The 20,981-nt window shown below is 40.4% G+C and overlaps 1 long non-coding RNA gene across 1 annotated transcript; it reads right to left on the reverse strand.

Moving 5' to 3' along the window:
- Nucleotides 1–18,110: 18,110 nt before the first annotated feature.
- On the reverse strand, nucleotides 18,111–19,141 carry LOC119743512. The gene is made up of 3 exons (XR_005273041.1): nucleotides 19,007–19,141; nucleotides 18,900–18,901; nucleotides 18,111–18,146 (listed from the first exon to the last, which is right to left on the reverse strand). It is a non-coding gene; the product is annotated as an uncharacterized LOC119743512 (long non-coding RNA).
- Between the last annotated feature and the right edge of the window lie 1,840 nt (nucleotides 19,142–20,981).

Raw genomic sequence — 20,981 nt, forward strand, 5'->3', positions numbered from 1 at the left:
TATTAGAGTTGACAACTATAAAGCATGTGAAGTGCTGCTATGAAGCGCGTCACCTTTTCAGTTTGGTAGCGCACGATCATTGAGGGCGTATTTGTGGGAAAAAGAGGCGTTGCGCATTAGTCTGTTGCTAGCCAGGGAACAGAGTACTGCATAGACTCAAATCGGGGTAATAGCACACCAGGCCCGTCATTTTTAATCCTTGTTCTGTTCTTTCAGTATATTTTACTTTTTAAGAATGTGGGGATTTTGTGATGTGAACATGTTTTTTTTCTTGTTTTGTTTTGTATTATAGTGCAATATTGTGGCACATGTATCTTCTGTGCATAATTCTTATAATTTACTATTTCACTGTATTGATGTCCTTTATATTATTATATTGTTATTGTAACATGTGTGTGTCACTATTTATAGCTATAGCTTCCTATGGTTGTGAGTCCAAGGGCAGACTAGCGTAGAGTGGATGCCTTTGAGATCTGGGCATACAGACGCGTTCTCCGAGTGTCGTGGATGGAGAGGAGGAACAACCGCTGGGTATTGGATACCACAGGGAGTGAGTTGATGCTGAGACAACAGATGGCTGTGCGGAAGATGCATTTCTTTGGCCACGTCATGCGCCGCGAAGGAATCGACAAAGAAATAATCCAGGGATTGGTCTATGGGAAGAGACGTCATCCAACAACATCATGGAACCAACGACATAAAGCAGTGGACTAGACAGGGACTTGCAGCAGCATCAAGATCAGCAGTGGATCAAGATTGTTGGCGTAGACTAGTAATGGCCACTGAGCGCAAATTGCGCCATCGGACTGAAGAGAGAGGGAGGTACTTGACCGTGATTCATTCATGTGGTATCCCCCATTCAACATGTGGTATCCCCCCTTCGGCCACTACGTTCACTGTTTAACCAAGAAGAATCGTGATTTCATATGGGACGAGTAGTGTGACAGCTCTTTCAACACCCTCAAGACAGGATTGCAGGAGGCCACTATCCTGGGTTACTCTCAACTGGAGGGCCAATACATACTCAATCTGATGCCAGCAGGGATGGGATCAGTCAGTTCTCTCGCAAATTTAGGAAGGGAAAGAAAGAGTTATCACCTATGCAAGTCTGGCATTGTCCGAACCAGGTGCCTACCTATGTTGCCCAATACCTACATGTTCCACAACCCTAACCCTGGAAGCATCTGCATCTGAGGCCTTTACTTTTAAAAGATATGCCAGGCCTGTACAGAGGATTTTCAAATGAGTGTCATGTATTGTTTCTATCGGGGAGTGTTCATATCAAGTAGCAAAGACTATTCATAAGATAGAATTTGCATCAATATTAGGTTTTGTCCTTCATCGACGTACAAACACTGTATACTCAGTGTGTTCAACCTGAGTGAAAGTCAGCAAAAGCACTCGGGTGGGAATCGAACCCACAACCTTCTGCTTTGTTGAGCAGACGTCTTACCACTCGACCACCAAGCACGTGAGGTTGTTTAACTTTTACTCGGGTGTAACACACCGAGTAGACAGTGGTTATATGTCGGTGAAGGGCAAAACCTAATTATTGCAAATTGTAAAGACTTAAATTGTGGACGCAAAGTGTCTGCAAGATATAAATCACACAACAAAAATATGATTTAGCTATATAACACTTTTCAACGGTACATGTATTAGTACCCGTCTCTGGTGCAGGCCTGCAATGGTGATTCATTCATGTGGTATCCCCCATTCAACTACTATAGTGGCATGGTGGCAACGTTGGAAACATTTCCATGCACTTTTCAGCTCATAAAAGGACTGGTCACAACAAACCGCCGACTTTGAGTGCTACATTTGGACTTCCGACCCTGTGCATCATTCACAAACAGGTGAACAGCTAGCCAGCTGATACTACAGCTGCGTAATAACACTAACTTTCAGTTTTTACCAACAAGAGTGTCCTTACCCTTCCAATCACCATGGCCAGTTCACATCGAGTAACAAAACAATGGTGTTTGGACAAGAATGAAACTGTCAACTCCTTCGACATCTGGAAACACAACCTACAATACATATCATTTCAAATATTTCAAGCTTCCTTGTAAAGTGCACATGGAACTCCACCGAGTAAATAAAACCCAATCCCGAGCTTATTTGGCCAAAAACAAAAACAATGAACACGTTATATTCAACCTATCATAAGCTATCCATCTCCACATCAGAGAAAACAGCCCTGAGTAAAGATTTAAACTTTGTTCCCACTCCGGCCAAACCACTACCAAAGACGAATGAGAATTGCATACCTCATGCAAAACAAACCCTTCAAACATACAAAGACCATTCAAACCTTTGTGAGGAACTTTTCGAAGTCTTCTTCCTACTGGAAGAACGAGATACACTCACTACAAGCACGGCCACTACGTTCACTGTTTAACCAAGAAGAATCGTGATTTCATATGGGACGAGTAGTGTGACAGCTCTTTCAACACCCTCAAGACAGGATTGCAGGAGGCCCCTATCCTGGGTTACTCTCAACTGGAGGGCCAATACATACTCGATCTGATGCCAGCAGGGATGGGATCAGTCAGTTCTCTCGCAAATTTAGGAAGGGAAAGAAAGAGTTATCACCTATGCAAGTCTGGCATTGTCCGAACCAGGTGCCTACCTATGTTGCCCAATACCTACATGTTCCACAACCCTAACCCTGGAAGCATCTGCATGTAACCCTAAGCATCTAACCCTAAGCATCTAATCCTAAGCATCTAACCCTGAGCATCTAACCCTAAGCATCTAACCCTAAGCATCTAACCCTAACCTAAACCTAACCACCTAACCCTAAGCATCTAACCCTAAGCATCTAACCCTAACCTAAACCCTAACCATCTAACCCTAACCATCTAAACCTAACCTTTACCCTAAGCCTAACCCTGAGTATTTTGGGGGACATATATAGGTATTGGGGAACAGGTATTGGGGAACATCGGGTAGACCCAGTCCAAACCCAAACCTAATTACTGTGTAACAAGGCGTAAATTGCTAGCTGCTGTCCAGCTTCCTCAAGCATCGAACGCAACACCTCTAGGGCCGAGTCACCAGTAGAAGAAGCCATGCAGGCGGGATCTCTACATGCAGAGCCAATCAAAACATGAAGAGCCAATCAAAACAAGTGAGGCCCAACTAAAGAACGACACCATAACGTGGGTTCTGAAGGAGAAAAATGCAGCAGTCGACCATACCAGAGTGCCGTATCAATAAATGGTCCAGCATCAAAAACTGGGACCAGTTGGAGTGAGCTTGTGCCAGACATCGATCTTGAGGAGACATTGAGCTGGACTGCTACCAAGATGACAAAAACCTTCATCGTCACCAAGTTTCAGCCAGCATAGCAACCAAGATCAGAAAAGGATGTGGATGTTTGACATCATCTTCAATGCCAAGCTTAAGAAGAAATGAACCATTAGGTCCCAAATTATTCTTTCTGAGTACTGCTCCCATTAGAGACGTCCCATAATTTAAAAGTGTTATTAAAGTGCTCTTAAAATATTCTAAAATCATTCTTAACTTGTTTGGAAAAGGTTCTTAAATGGTTCTTAAATTGTTATGAAAATGTTCTTTAAAGTACTCTCTTAATTAAAACAAATTAAACTGTAAGACATCTCCAGTACCACAGTTAACAAGAGGTAACTTTTCATGTTGGCAAAATTGTTATTTTTTATTAATGTATTTTGTGAGTTATTGTGTATAAGCTTTCAGGTCGGGACACCCTGGCTTAATTAAAGAGGGCCCATTGTAATGCAAATCATACATCGCTACGAGTGTTGCTATGAAGCACGTCACGTGAACAGTTGCATAGTGCGCTTTCATTGAGGGCATACTTGCATGAAGAGGCGCAGCACATCAGTCTGTTGCTAGCCAGGGCACGGAGCACACGAACAGTTTACCCGATGGTAAGTCTACACTACACTATGCTACTGTCAGAATTCCCCTTAGATTTGAAGTGTTTTATATATTTCCAAATGTGCTTGTAGACTTCTTCATGTTTATTCATTAACTTCTGACTCTTATTTACACAGGGCCATGGATTTCTTTGCCAACATGTAAATAACCTACTATTTTGTTTAGCAATACAGGACTGACAGGAGCAGTAGAATTCTCTTCCTTTGTGTTACCCATACCAATAGCATGTAATGCCTTTTGTGTTTAATGGAATAAGCTTATCCAATTCTTCCTCAATCTTTGTGTTTGAATTCCTTGAGGTTGTAATGAATGAAGCGGAATGTTAGGTATCACGGTTGGTTTGCAGTGATTGCTGGTATAAGAGAGATTTTTGGGTGTGCCACTGCAGAGCACATTTGATTTTTGATAGAAATGGATGTCATGTCATGCTTTGATCCTCTGAGCCGCGCGCTTTCTTGCAAGCCGGTATAGCTGCCGCATTTGCTGCAACTTGCAGAAGCAGATATTACAGACTGCTTAAGGGCAAATAGTGGTGTGGAGCTGAGACCAAGAGCGGCTGGATCAGCGAATCCAAGATCGTGAATGACAAGGAAACCATGGCCCTTGGCCCTTGTAGCCTGTAGCCTGAGGTGCAAATTTGAGGTAGATGGTTGGTGAGCCGGGATGCTCAAGACGTGGATTAATGCAGTAGCAACCGTCGAGTTTGAGGTAGAGTCGCAGAGACGACAGAGGACACCGGAAGGGCTGTCATCTCTAGTGTAACACCACTGAGAGGCTGAAATCAGCAGCAGAACACCAAAATTTTAAAGTACGGTGAACTGTATTATTTCTTATTATTTGCAATAACATTTAATTGTTATTAAAATCTATTTAGATAGATTTCTTTGATCATCTTGATTTACAAGACATGTTTTTTTGTGATTTATAAATTGAAGAGGTATTTTGTTTTTGGCAAATTTGACTGGAAATTGAATTTGGAAGTAGTAGTTAACTGGTCATTGTTGTTTTTTAATAGATCCTTTGGAAAACATCCAAAGTTAGTATACCGGTACATTGCTTTTTTTTATGACTTAGTGGACAAACGTAGAAGTGGTTTTGAAAGTATCCACACCTAGCGTTCTTGTTTGAGTTTAATTTGTTCAGAAAGTAAAAACAGATATTCCTTTAATTACTATTTTTTTGGTTCAGTTGTGTTTCAAGTTAAGAGTTTAAAACTGAGAAGAAAGAATACTTATAGTTTTTTTGTGAGATATTTTTGTTGTTTTCCGCATTAATCATCCATTTTATGACTTAAGAGAAATTTATAATCCTTTTTATGACTTAAGGAGAAATATTGTAAATACTGCAAGAAGAAGTGGACTTATAAATTAAATTGTAAATAATAATTGTGTAAATAGAACTGATCTTGTCCATTGTTGTGATTATTTGGTGTTTGCAATCTAATCATTTTATCTTTCCAGCCACAGTCCCTAAAACAAAAGGGTAACTGTGACAGCTACGAGTCATACGCTGCACTGTGTACAGCTGGAGGTCCAGACTGCACCGCCATATCAGTGTGACCAGCCGACATGCTTATTGGTTGGGCCTGTGACTCACATTTTCATTATTTAATGCGTGGCTTGGATGCCGACATGCTTATTGGTTGGGCCTGTGACTACACATTTTCATTATTTAATGCGTGGCTTGGATGCGCTGCATAGCGAGCACTGTATTGACTCAAACTGGGGTAGAAGCACATACTGTGGAGGCATGCAATCAAGCGTGAGTCCATTTCCTACCCAGGCTGCTAAAGATTTCACCTATCGTTTTTTTAGCGTTCGTTATTAATAAATGTGTTGAATCTAGTAACTGCTGTCACTGTCTCTTTACTGCATTGTCCACTGACTCATTCAGTTTTCTTGCCTATAGATGGGGATATGTTTTCTCTAAACGGTGAGGATTACTGGTGACCAACTTAAAAATACTAGTTTCCTAATTCATGTAACTGGAGGAACATAGGGAGCAAATTGCTAGTTCAGGAATATTTTTCAAGCAAAATAATTAATTGAAATAAATCATATTACAGCCTAACATTGTACTGAATCATTTCTAAAAAGTCAAACAAACCCTTTTGAAATACTGTGTGCCTCAGTGTTTTATCAAAAGATATTTTGAACCTTTTTTTCTAATGATAATGATTATTCAAATGCTTATGTATGTTTACTGTTTTCAGGCATGCAACTGGCATTTTAGGGGGAAAAAAGGAAACTCCAAAACCACACAAGACTTTGTATGGTATTTTCAATTTGTAATAGCATTCACGAAAAGTTAAAAACAAGGAAATCAGCAGATCCGAGGAAAAGTTGCATGCCTGAATTTTGACTTTAGTTTAATTTGGTTTTTCTTGATTTTGAATACCAAAATAAAATGTAAGACAAAGTAAAGTAATAAACTGCTGACACTTATTTAAATTCGGTCATTACTGTTAAGTAGCCTTCAACACTAACTTTTGTGTGATCGGTCACAGACAGTCAAAATTTCAATTCTTTTCCCTGCCATGCCTTTTACACAGGCTAGTCACCAACAGTCAGATCTTGTTTAAAGGCACTGTGACAGTCCATTCCATCAACAGACAAAAGCAGGAGATTCAAAGGTGTTCAAGTTTTTTGTAAAAAACTGATGGAAATACCAAAAAAATATTTAAATCAGAAATCATGATTTGGTTTTGACATTTATGCCCTCGCACTTACTACGTGGACAAGCCCAAAGCTTAGACTTGAGTAGGCCTACTTGAGGCAACACTCACACTCAATTAATAAGCTAGTGAAAACACCATAATTCTTGTTACATGTAGATGGGTTTGCCTTCTCTGACCCCAAATTCTTTAAAAGATCAAGAAATGTCAAATGACACCAACAAATTGCCTATCAAAAAGAATCAACAATAAAAAGTAACACAAATTTGAAGTTATAACAAAAAAGGATTGAAAACGTTGAATGTATTTAAAAAGTAGAAGTAATTTTTTATCAAGTATCAAAGATTTAACAAGTGTTGCCATGCTGAGTCACAAAGTCAGTGGTTAGGATAAGGGTAGGGGTGTTTTGGGGGAGGGGGTTTCATAGTCTTGTTTTTGTTTTTTTATTTTGTTTCAAACAATTTCTAATTCAAGGCTCTGGTGAACATGTTTTTCAAAGGAAGTGACAAAATTAAGTGGTTACTCACCATATGCATGCAAGTACATTACTTGTGTGGTCGTCCACATAAAAGACAACTGGTGCCAATGGTTTGGCTTTGCATGGTTTACCTAATAAGGGTGATGACCTGCTTGCAACAGCAGCAATACTAGCATCCAGTACAATTAATTGAAATAAAACAACGTAAAGGGCTGTGGCTTTCAGTGTGAACTTTTACCCAATTTTCTGTATGACTAAACAAATTAGCAAGGGATTACTTTGAATTAATCTTAACCTAAAAAAACCTAATGAACTAGACCTTCAATCCAGCCATTGACTTGAAGTTGAAGGCAACTAACTGAGGTTAGAACTAGAATTGTGTGTCTAGAATGGGAGTGTACATGCCTGGCAAGGAGGGTTGATGCATGGCAGCTTTGATTGGAATAACATTTTGCACGTAGGACAGTATCGGTAAAGAAGGGATGTAATTATGGCAAGTGATGGCAATAGGCCTAGAGACATTAGACAACATGGCAAGAATTATCACTTTAGGCAAGAATTAATTGGCACTTTAGGCGAGAATTGGCACTTGAGGCAAGAGTTAGCACTTTAGGCGAGAGATGGCACTTTAGGCGAGAGATGGCACTTGAGGCAAGAGATGGCACTTCAGGCTAGAGATGGCACTTTAGGCAAGAGATGGCACTTTAGACAAGGATTGGCACTTTAGGCAAGAATTAATTGGCACTTTTGGCAAGAAATAGTTGGCACTTTAGGTAAGAATTAAGTGGCACTTTAGGCAAATATTGGCACTTTAGGCAAGAAAGTGGCAGGCAAGACAGGACAATTAACATAAGGCAAGAAAGGGCAATTTTTGTTCACTATAGAATGTCAAGTGAGTACATGTACATGAATGTTACTTACAGAGCTGAGTTTTGAGGACAGACACCCACAGACAAGCTAAAAGGGGAACTAGATGTTAACTATTGGTGGAGTGAGTATTGGAGGCCTGTGGAATATTGAGATGCTAGCACAGCAAAGGACTCCAGATATCACTGATGATGGAACTGATGTCCTGCAGAAAAATCCTGTGCCAGACATCCAAGGCCTTTCAGACTCGGCAAGGATTGTGGCACTCAATACTTATGATGAGGTGCTACCGATCGGTAAAATGCTGAATTATCAAAAATTTCCTGCAATCTCCCCAAAGAACCATGCGCCTTGTGTTCATGGAGTCCAGCGCTAAGATCCTCACCGATGTACCCAATGCAGACCTTTCTGTATTCACAGGTGTTACATCAGGTTAGGTCTCAGAGTCTTACTCATCCTTGTAGGCTATTGCAGATCATGTTAGGCATGGAAAACCTAGATGCCAGTGTCATTCAGGAAGGACTAAATGCAATAAGAGCTGCCTATGAAGGGAAGTGTAATGGACCAGATGAACCTGATGGGTAGACTTTGAGTATACGAAACACTTTAGTCAGTGAAAGACTTCGGATCAAGTGTCTCAACTTGATGTACCCCAAATCGGTCGTGTTGGATTGTTGCCTTGACATAGCAAAGTTGTCGCAGCAAAGGATCGTGGTCAATGATGAAGGATTGCCAGACAAGGGTGCCAATGACTGATGAATAGATCCCAGGGCACTGGACAGATTGATTGTGGAGATGCCTATCAATGTGTGGCTCTCTGATAGACAAAAGGGCTGAGAATACTGCCAGACTGCCTGGAGGCCTCAATATCCAGGAAGAAGATTCGATCCAAGGTGAGCCAGATGCTGCTGTGTGTGAACCAGCTGAAGTGTCTCAGGAACTGCTGGAGGTACTGTGCTGTGTGATAAAATGATGAAAGTGTCATCCACAAACTGAAGATAACTGTTGCTCTCAAATCCACGAAAGCTGTACAGAACTATATGATGATATTGGCCGGAACTGGAGATGGGGTTAATCCTGTGGAAGTTCCAGCTGACTGCTTGAAGAATTGACCTGTCCACTGGATGAAGGAGCAGGATGTAGATGGGTAGGAGATCACAAACCTAATCCAGAGAGAGGGTTTCACACTCACACAGCTTGTCTTCATGAAGGTTTCCTGACCGAGACCTTGAGACATGCCTCACCCATGGGATTGGTGATGAATACCTGGAGTCTCCACTGAAGCTGCACATGGCTTTGTTGGGATCACAAGTAAAGGTTTTCGCAGCAGCAGCAGCACAGCAGCAGCGCAGCGCAGCGCAGCGCAGTGCAGCAGCAGCAGCATGATGATGATGGTGATGGTGGTGGTGAGGGTGAGGGGGGTGGTGGCGGCCGCCAGTGGGGGTGATGGGGATGGTGAGGGTGATGATCCCAATGACACCATGAGCGCAACCTCACAGTGTTCCCAACGACACCATGGTCAACCCCGATGAAGGCTACCAGATATTCACTGCCATCCCCACAGGCTACTCATGCCTCGGTGCCAAGGGGGACTCCGACTTGACTACGCCCTGCAGAAATATGAAGCCCCACACTCCAAACCAGGTTCATGATCTGCGACCCACCTACATCCTGCTGTCTTTCTTCCAATGAACAGCCAGTTGTCCAAGCAGCCTTCTGGAACTTCCACAGGATCAACTCTATCCCCAGTTTTAGTCAATGCCTTCATATAGGAGTACTGCCTTCGTAGATCTGAGACCAAGAGTTTGTCTTCAGTACATGGATGAGACTCTCATCACTTCATCATACAGCATGGGACCTCCAGCAGGTCCTGAAAGACTTCAACTGGATTTACAGCAGCATCTGGCGCAGTGAGGATCAGGCGCCTTGAATCTCATCCCCGGATGCTAAGGTCTGAAAACAGTCTGACAACACCCTCGACCCCTGAGTCTATTAGAGATGACCGACAGACACTGACTGGCAACATCGACAACCAATCCTTCCTGCACCCGGAAATCCAAACACCAGTCAAAGAGCAACCTTGTCCGGGAAGCCTGCATCAGCAACCACAATCCTGGCCGGCAACAACTTTACCATATCAAGACAGCACTACAACACAACAGATTCAAGGCTCATCCAGTCAAGACGCAAGATCCAAAGTCTTTCACCTACCAAAGGGTCCCCTACACCCAAGGTCGAACCCACTAGGCTCACCCCGCCTATTACACAGCCAAACACAGGCAGTTCTCATCACATCCAGTACTTCCTAAATGACAAAGGTATCCGGGCTTTCCACACCCACAAGATCCACAATAGCCCACAGGACAAGCAAGCCTCCAAGACCGAACCTGATGCATCCCCTGCAAATGCAGAAGGTGTACACTGGGTACACCAGCAAGAGAACTCAACACCAGACAGCACAAACACAGAGCACATGGCAGATGGGGAGAATTACAGGAAATCAGTGAACACCCAGCACTCACCAAAAGGGACACCATCATCATGAGTATCAAGCAGCTACATCCATGCTCTGTCCGTCTAGCAATGAAGGTCAGCAAACAGACGATAGCTCTGCAAAACTTCAGCATCACCATCAGAGACATCTGTTACCCTCTACATGTACGTAGTAGCTCAAACATCCACAGACCTCCAATTGCCTTCCTCCTCCAATTTCTTAGACCTCCTCCTCCAATGTCTTCTAAGGATGTGACGTTTCATTTTGTAAATGTTTAGCAAACATTTAAAGAACCATCTCAATGTTGAGCCCTTTCACAAAGACTGACGACTGCCCATTGTGCAGACCAACATGATCGACACAACAAATAATAAATGAGTAACATAATAAAAAGAGGGCTGTCATTGAAAACAATAAAAAGATGAGCACATAGCCTGAAAGTAATCTAGTACTGCAGTTCTCCTTAGCTTTTAGCAAATTGAATAGGTTTGGATTATTTTTGTTATGCATGCTCAACTCAAAGGAAGATAGCGGAAAATAGGTTCCTGTTTTTAAAATTTGAGTTTTGTTAAAACTTTTGGAAAAATACGATTTAGAATTTTGTTTATTATTTTAAATGTTTAAATGTGTAAATGTCACATCCATAATTTCCTCACTCCACCAATACATAGTTCCCCTTTTGCCTGTGGATTTCAGTTTAATGTTTACACTCAGCCTGCAGAGGACAAAAATACTTTTTGATATCAGATTTTATATATTTATTGAATTTGTTAAAAGCACAAGTAAATTAATATGCACAGTTTAAGTAGCTAAATTAAATTTATGATATACATCTTTTTTCAAAGTGGATTTTTGTTAATTTTCACCTACTGCTTCTAATTATTTCAGCTTCTTTTCAAAAAATTAAATGTACCCACTGACACCCTATAGTGAACATAGTTAAACAGTACAACTGCCAATGCATCAACCTTACGCTAGAATCATTCGTGGGTTTATCTCTATCCTAAATGCTGGAGATAGTTTATCATGAATTTCTTCCCGCATGTACACTCCCAGCAAGTTTTTATTAAAAAGGGGCCTATGAGTCATTCTTCAGTATCAAGTGTCTACTTTCATGTCCCGACACTTTAAGGCACTATAATTCAAAAAATAGAGAATGAAAATAAGATTTTTGAGCAGTGAAATTAACACGACTCCTATTATGTGCAGTGTTAAAAACTCTTTAACATAATGGACAAGATGCTCATTCTTTACAATACTCCCTCAAAACCCCCTCAAAATGCATGTCCCCGTGTATTTCTCAATATGTACCTACTGCCATAATTTGTAAAGTAAACAACTTGAAAAGGTAATTATACCTCCAAAAGCCAAGTAATATAATAAATTGTCATTTCCGTCACAAAAGGTGTGACGGATATGACTTTTGCATTCTTTTCACAATCAATATTTCTTTGGGTCCTATTGAAAATAAAGGAACCCAGCATTAATTATTTCCTGTAGAAAACTACTTCACATCACCACTCCAATACAATAGAGACTAAAATAACAGAGAGAGAGATATGTTGCAAGGATGAATGAAGTCCCTGAAAGCCATCAGCCCTGTTTTTGGTACATAATAATTGTCAATTATCAGATTGATCTTCGATCAGGCCAATTAAATATGTTGAACACTTCAAGTTATTCAACATGGGAAAATGCACATGACGAACGTGAGAAACCACTAGCTTAATTGTCACTTCCTTAACATGCTCAAAATCCAAAATGTTTAAATAGGATTATGTGAAAATCTTAGATTTACGGTTTATGGAAAAGGTCCGTTGATGCGATTGCAAACCCCGCGCTTTGTGAATGCACATTGCCATGATCGCAACCTTGGTAATACGATTCTTTCCCTGTTAAATACTCACGACCAGGCCATGAACGTCTTGCAGTTTTTCAGGGGTTAATAAAATCGAGTTGACGGCGGACACACTGAACCAAGTACCTCACAGTCACAAATTAGCAGAGATAAAACCATGAAAACATCCGGAGAAAGTGACCCAACATGGCGACGACACTTGCGAGACGGGCTTGAGTACAGGGTCTTTTCATTGTGACATGTGCATGCAGCACTGACATGACAACAAACCGCCACGTGTGAATTGTAATCATTCATTTTGCACCTGTCAGTGTCACAGAACAACACCACCTGTATGCGCCCTCACGTGGGCAATACGTCATACCTTGGGAATTTTCGTAAACATTGGTTTCCTTTGAAAGATTTAGCTTTGACTTCCAGCGATGTTATTTTGTCACTTTCGGGATATACTGGTATCGGTCTTTGTTTTGCTTTGAACATTTCTTGTTGTGACAGCCCAAATGTTATGACATGCCTGTATCGGACATGTAATTAGTTGTGGAAATGATTACGACACCGAGTCCGAAGCTAGTCCGAAATTTCAAAAACGCCACTCTCAAAGATTTGTTTAGAGGGCGCTGTTAAAGTTACCGGTAGAAACTTTTTAACATGGACTTGGTGGCAGGATTACCCCCAGAGAGATTGACCCCTCATGATACCAAAAATGCTACCTCAAAATGAAAAAAAGTAGAACATAGTTCCCTAAGAACGGTGTAAAGATTATGTATGTTTGTTTTTGTGTTTACGTATATGTATTATATCCTGGGCAAATAGCAGAGCTGCAGCTCAGTCCATTATTGTTTGCCAAATTGTGGTAAACGCAAGAAATGTGGCCTACAGAACCGAAATGGGCCGAGTCATTTGAGGGTACTCACCCTCAGTGCAGTTCCACCAATGGGGGGGGGGGGGGGGGGGGGACAGGGAGCACCCAAATTTTTGTTGAGACCACCCCCCCCCATTAAAAAAAAAGAAATTCCCTACAAAAGACGGTAGCAAATGTTAGAATTAAGGTGATGTCACATTCGAACGGTCTCTCCCTCCCCCCTTCCCCTCACAAAATAGTTGTGAGCAGGGGCCATGAATTGTACACCAGGCGCGGATCCAGAGGTGGGTGTCAACCCCCCCCCCCCCCCAGCTCTGTCAAAAAACAAAAAAATATCATACAAATTCCTAAAAAATTATACTGGTATATGTCCGCCTGTTCAAATTACGGTACACCAGTCTGTAATCTAGTGTTACTAATCATCGAATTTGAACAGCGCCCCCTATTGAAATATGGAACCAGCCCCCACCCCCCCCCAGTTTTTGATTTTACGGAGGCCAAGTGTTTACATTTTCTGATTTTTCGCTGATGAACCCCCTCCCCTGTGAAAATTCCTGGATCCGCCCCTGTACACTATTAGGTAATGTAGTGTGCACGATTGTAGGATTTTATCGGCACTCCCCCATTGAATATATGTACAAGAAAAGGAAGATACTTAAATTTTTAAGATATTTTAAATTTGGGTTTGAGTATTTTTCTTGAGTACTTTCCATTAGCCATGATATCTACTTGGAAACATTGGGATTCTGTAACCAAGAAATTAAGCGTGACACAATGAAATAAGCCAGAGGAAAAAATGGTCAATCTTTCACACAGAATAATTTGACTGAAACAAGTAAATTAGCTCAGATCTACATGTACATGTATTTAATATAAAATTTGCCATTGAAAATACAATTTTATTAAAAGTTCAAAAGAGTTCATTTCTAACATCACGTTGCCAGAAAACTAGAACATTTATATAGAAAGTCTGATTCATTTTAAACACCGCATCCACTTTAATAATTTGCCATTGGAAATATAGTTTTTTGAAAATGAAAGAAGTGACTGTTAATTTTTACAGCAAATAAATTCTGATAAGTTTAATAACTATATGGTGTACATGTATTATAAATGACAAACACAACTACATGTACATTAAAGTAGGTGAATCATATCCACATCATCTACGTTCATACCAACATCCATGACAGAAAACCTTATCGCATTTGCATAAATAATCTCAACAAGGCAAATTTGCACTTCACTGTAACACACATTGTTTTGATGTTCAATGTATTTCACTCTCGAAGGTTATACGAAATGACAAAAACACTTCTAAATTGTATATAAATTCTTTGGAAGATTTGGCAACTTAAAACAAAGGGAATAAAATTCATCTTGATGTTTTATAATTACACATTGCACTCAGATGAATACATGCCTTTCATGATTGCATGTGCTGTCCAAATCTGGTCTCAGATTATCATGATCATGACTAATCCTACACATGCAAGAGTCATTGACCAACTATTCAAAATGTTCACATTTGATGTTTCCCATTTACCATCAGAAGCAATGAAATACACTTCTTGTATAATCCTAATGACTGCAACTTTCTTAAAAGGTACATATGATTATTTGCTTCTTGTGCCTTTACTTTCGTTTGAAGCAACAAAATTGCTAAAAGTCTGAAGCAGGGTGCATGACAACTAACCTGTTGAAGGCTGATTGGATAGTATAAGTTTTAAGAAAACCGAGAAAATACATTCACTTTTTTGGGGTGTCTTGTAACTGGATTCCATTGCTAATGCATAATGTGTGCGTGGACACCCTCTTCACATTCAACACCACCTCAGTTTTCATCCACACGAAACAATTTCAGCTGGAATATTTTCAAAGGGTATTTGGTACCACTCCTATCTTGACTTTGAGCAGAGTTTGTCATTAAATCAATGCTTCTCCAGGTCATTGCAAATGATGCACATGGCTTTGAGTTAACAGTGTTTCAATTTTATCTGTGAATGTACATTGGTCCAGTGAATAATACTTTCAGGTACTGTTGTCCACAAGATTTTCACACAAAATTTGAGCCCTGCTAACGAACTCATTGCACACAGTAAGATGTGACAATAGCTTGTACATTGACAACTAGTCTCTGTGGTTTCAGTAAAATATATAAAAAAACATGTTTACATAATAAAATATGTATATTGCATTATTAATTTAGAGCACAAAATTGCATCATGACAAGTTCCAATTTAAGAGTACTGATTTCAACAATGAATTAATCATTATTTTTTTAAAAATATAACACTGTCTCGTTATTTTGTTACAATTGTTATATTATAATAATGCAATATATTTTATAATGCACTAATCGTCGGTTTCCCTTTTTGGTTTATTGGAACATTTGTTTGTTTATTTTAACAATCCTTTGTACTGATCCAGTGTAACCGGCACAAATTTGGACACCATGTATTGGTTCAGTTGAGCTTGCCATTTGGGTCGAGATGCATGTTGAGAAGATGCCTGGTGATAGATGTCTTGAGATCCTATGAGGAAAAAATGACCAAAGAATATTCAAAATGAGACGAGCAAAATGGTGGTTAATCTAAACGCAGACTCAAAACGGCAGGTTCTTGCAGGCCGTTTAAAGTCTGATACTGGCAAGCGCGTAGATTGTCAGATCGACCTATGATGCAGGGTTCAACATTATTTAAATATCTACAAGCGTACTAAATATCAGAATCATGAGGCCCTTGTATGTCCTCATGTACACGTGTCAGGTCAGATCTTCTGTTTAAACGGTGGTCTGACTGTCTGAGGTACTTTCCTCTTCCACAAACAAATATCTTTACGCAAAGTATGTACATGTGTATCACTAATTTTATTCAGTATTCATAAGATGGAATTTTGCGTCTGGGTGATGTAAATCAAATTAGGTTTTGCCTTCACCGACGTATAAACGGTTGGTATAAACGGTCAGTGTGGTACCTCCCGAGTGAAAGTTGGAAAAAAATCACTCGGGTGGGACTCGAACCCACGACCTCCTACTTTCTAGTGCAGATGTCTTACCACTCAACCACCGAGCTAAGGGAATCAGTTGGCTGGTTCGAATCTGATGTACATAGCAGCAGGTATAGCATTAACTATTCATAAGATGGAATTTTAAGTTGGGGTTATGTAAATCAAGTTAGGTTTTGCCCCTCGCCAACGTTTTTTTTCCAACTTTCACTTAGGAGGTAACACACTCATACAGTGTTTATACGTCGGTGTTTATACGTTGGTTATTTGATTAGAGTTTTATTCAGCATGCAGAGTCCTGTGGTCAAAAGGTTCCTGTGTTTGACTCATGCACGATGTTATGTTGAGTCAATCTTGACAGGGGACACGGTGCTGGTGTTCTTGGGCAAGATACATTACTACAATTGCCTCCATTGAGTACATGTGGGGGGGGGGTGCAGACCAGATAGGGCTGATCTCGAGCTTATAGCAGGAAAGTGTTCTCATGGCCTGATGAACAGGGGTAATAAGTGTGAGCAATCTGAGAGTGTTGTATAAGAGTGCTATATGAACACTGCACTATGATCATCAAATATCTTAACATCAGCACAAGGTGTGGGTGGGCGACAATGCGTTCAAGAGTTCCACCTAAACCTTTTCTTAAGAGGGATTACTGGGCAGTGTTGTAGGACTCGAGTCTAGGACTCGGACTTGAGTTGGACTCTAGTCACATTGGAAAATGACTCGGACTTGACCATGACTCCTCGAACTCGATGACTCGCGACTCGAGTCACGTAATTTCATCAAAAGTAAAAACCTAACGTAGGGATGGGAAAGGATCATTGAGGAATACTGTTTGGATGATAAAACATGGAGGGAAGGGTTGGAGGAAGATTTTTTAGGGATGGGAATTAAAAGAAAAACACATTTTGGCTCTAAACAACATGTACAACCACAACTATATACACTGGGATTTACTTAAAAGACAGAATGGAGGATTAAAAAATAATTTTTAAAAACGATTAGTTCGGTGAACAACTAAGAACAAGTGACTTGTGACTCGGACTCGGACTCGAGGCTTGTGACTCGAGACTTGGACTCGGACTCGGACTCGACGTTGGTAACTCGACTACAACACTGGTACTTGGTCACAGAGTCCACTGTACCTACCAGGTAATTCTGAGTTGACCACCCCAGGGTAGACAGGCAAAGGCCCCATGAGGTGACGACATGAAGCTTGTCCCTCAGCTCAGGATGGCCCTTCATCTGTAAGGCCAGGGTGTTGGAGTCGATGCCTGTACCGTCTGCTGTCTTATTAAGGATCATCTGGATGGACTTCAGATGGGAACCTGGGCAGGAAAAAAAAAATTATGAGATGTAAATTAGCCTTTTTATATTTGATTTTTGTTTGCCCTTCGCTGACATATTTTGTAAACACTGTGCACTTAGTGTTGTCCGAAGGCTTAGGTGGGACTCAAACTAATGACCTCCTACACAAACAAAGTTGGGTTAAGCACTGCTTCATCAGACTCCAAACGGCCAGCTTGCCACAGCAAGCTCAGGTCGAGTGGTTAATGCGTCTGCACTAGGAAGCAGAAGGTTGGGGGTTCGTGTCCAACCAGAAGTAAGCTTGTTGATTTTTTCTTGCAAACCCTCGGACAAAACTCAATGTGTACAGTGTTTGTAAAATACTTCAGGGAAGGGCAACAAAAAAAAATATATGAAAAAGAAGATCAATTAAATTATATGGATGAATAAAGTTGATTCCTACTTTCTAATTCACAATTTCGAATTTCACAACTATCCACATAGAATTGAGATGCAGACCAATGCAAATGAGTCTTCACAGATGTTTGTCTTACCTGACTGGATAATTTTACCGAAGAAACTGGCCTTGTTCTCTCCTATCTTTTCGAGTCCTCGATGGGTAATCCCGAATCCGCTCAGTGAATGGACGTAGTGTAGGCCCAAACAGATCCACGTAGGTCCTCAAACACTTTATATCTATCATTGAAATATCATCAATACAATTATGATTAGCATTGAAATATTTACATAGAATCAGGGGCGGGGGGGGGGGGGGGGGGGGGGGGATGTCAGGGGAAGAAAAGGGGTGGGGATTATATTCCCCCCCCCAAACAAAAATGGACAAACACACTTTCCCCTTCCCAATTGTCACATTTGTGGAAGACAGTGTTCTAGTGAAGGTTTGCAGTTTGCAGTAACACCATGTAGGCATGCAGAGTCTCTTTTGGGAAGATGTGTGGTTCTGAAAAGATCCACACATCTTCCAAAAAAGACTTCTACATGGTGGTACCGCAAACCTTTACTAAACCATGCCACCACGTAGTTAGACCAAGTAGTTAGCCCTTGCAAATTGTCTTGCAAAGATGTTCCATCAACAAAACTGAGAATATGACAACATCAACTTGATCGTCAGGCAAGGCAGAGACTGATTTCAAATGACAACAACCCCAGAAAGTGAAGAAGAAACTCTGATCAGATGACAACCAACATTTGCCCAGGAAAGAAAAAAAAAGGCAACTGATGAACAGAAATCAAATTGTGATTGTGAAAAAACTTCCATTTGACTTCATTCCTTATCAGATCAAATTGAATATCAAACAGAAGGGAAGTACAGAATTGTTGTATGGGTAAATAAATCAACATCCAGGGGAAGAACACAATTCATTTTGGGAAAAAGACAACAAGGATTGATAGAAAAGAAAATCTCCTCCTTTTTTTGCTGTTGTCTACATCTACATATACCTTTGTACAAGGTAATATTAGTGCTTAAAGTTGTTTTGAGTGAATGTACTTTCCATCATCAGTAACATGACCAATTGAAACCAACTACCAACTACCTGCTCCTCCGTCCAATCACATCCATATACTGTCATTATCCCCAAAGCCATTTTCAGGATGTATTCATCAAGTTTATTCCCACGTGACCGGTTGAACCAACTACAGATGAGTCAAAAAGAAAGTGACCGAATTTGAAAAAAAATGTTTAAATAATGGCTTGTTCTATGTTAATAAAAAACCAATAAAGTACATCTTATCAGACTTGTATGACTCGTGATTCGGACTCGGACTCGAGTTACATTTTTAATGACTCGGACTGGGACTCGAGTCACTTTGACTTACGACTCGGACTCGGACTCGGGGCTACGGACTCGGACTTGGACTTGAACTGACTTGTGACTCGACGGAAATTACCGCACTGCACACGCGCAATATATAATTTGATCGTTTTCTTTACTGTGCAATACATGTACAGGGCGCTCGATGTGGTGCATGCGTGGCCGTGGCCGGTTACCGATATATTGACTTATAGAAATCAATGTACTGAAACTTGTACCCCGCCATCAACACGCAATACTGCATTGGTGCAAGTGATAGGGTAAGGTACAAGTACCAGACTTTTCTTGTCAGACGTCCTGTCGTTCACACGTGTATTGCTGTCGCATCGCGATAACGCGATATGAATAGTCTGCTGATCTGCCCGTTTCGGTAACGTTACATGCAAGTTGCAACGTATGTAGATCATGATGGCATCCACTCAAAAAATTGTCAATTTTGGATATCTTAACTTCAAGAGAAATGCCAATGGAAGATCAAGTGCAGAATGCAAGTTCTGCAGGAAGAAAAAGAGGAGAAACCGGCACTACGTCCAACTTCAATCGCCACCTTTCACGTATATAGAAGTCTAAAAAAAGATATTTGAAACGCCTGAACTTTAAATGCAAAAGTTAGGCCAATACCAGTTTTGTCTGAATTGCCTTTATAACTGTTTTTGCAAATGAACTCCTCATTTGTAAGAAAATTAGAGAAAAGCTGTGGGAAAAATGAAAATTTACAGCACCTGAAATGTACGTATTTCGATACTATATCAAAGGTGACTCTGAATCTCTGAATTCCCTAAAATGTACGTTTTTTGATACAAAGAGGTGACTCGTGACTTCGGACTTGGACTCAACCTTTGTGACTCTCTGACTCGGACTTGACCTGGAGGACTCAGGACTCGGACTTAGACTCGAGAAATGTGACTCGGACTCGGACGGGATTCGATGTTTCGTGACTCGAATACAATGTCTGACATTAACTGTGAAAATTTCACTTAAATTGCAAACTCTATTCCCAATTCATGTCTATTTCAATAAAATGATCAAAAACTTGGCTGTCCACCACTTATCAATTACCGTGTTGCGAACTGATAATACATCTCCCAATGAGGTTTCAATGTGGATAATGAAAACATCAATTGTTTTCCAACCTCCATGAATGAACGAAGAACTTGCAAGGAAAAGATACAAAAATCACCATCGATATTTCAAGAAAAAAGAGATTTAATTTGCTTCTCATATTCAAAACACACAACTTGATAGTAAAAATTCTCTTGATTTCAATTATAAAATTCATTTGTATTTGAATACTTGTGTGTAATCTGTAATTCTCACTTAGCATTTAGCGGGTCAATATTATCGCATTCTTGTAAGAAAAAAAATCTTGAGGGCGGGTCACTTTTTATTTTAATCACCCTGTATAACGCAATGTGAACATGCATCTCTCATACACACTAAACTTAATTGTCTTCATTTTCTATCATCCTCTTTCTTTTTCTGTCTTTTCTTCTTGTGCGGTAGCCCTCACATTGAGTGGCATTTATGCCTTGTGAAGGAACGACTTGCATAAAAAAAACAATTACATGTACACAATACGCATGTTTAATCTGGAGCCAATCATTAAAACTGAAACAAATTTATTCTCAGATTTCATGTCAGTGCAAGTAGTGAAACTGACTCACATGCATCTGCTTTGGTTACAGGAACTGATACC

This window comes from Patiria miniata, unplaced genomic scaffold, assembly GCF_015706575.1.
Source record: "Patiria miniata isolate m_02_andy unplaced genomic scaffold, ASM1570657v1 HiC_scaffold_6, whole genome shotgun sequence".
NCBI classification, from domain to species: domain Eukaryota; kingdom Metazoa; phylum Echinodermata; class Asteroidea; order Valvatida; family Asterinidae; genus Patiria; species Patiria miniata.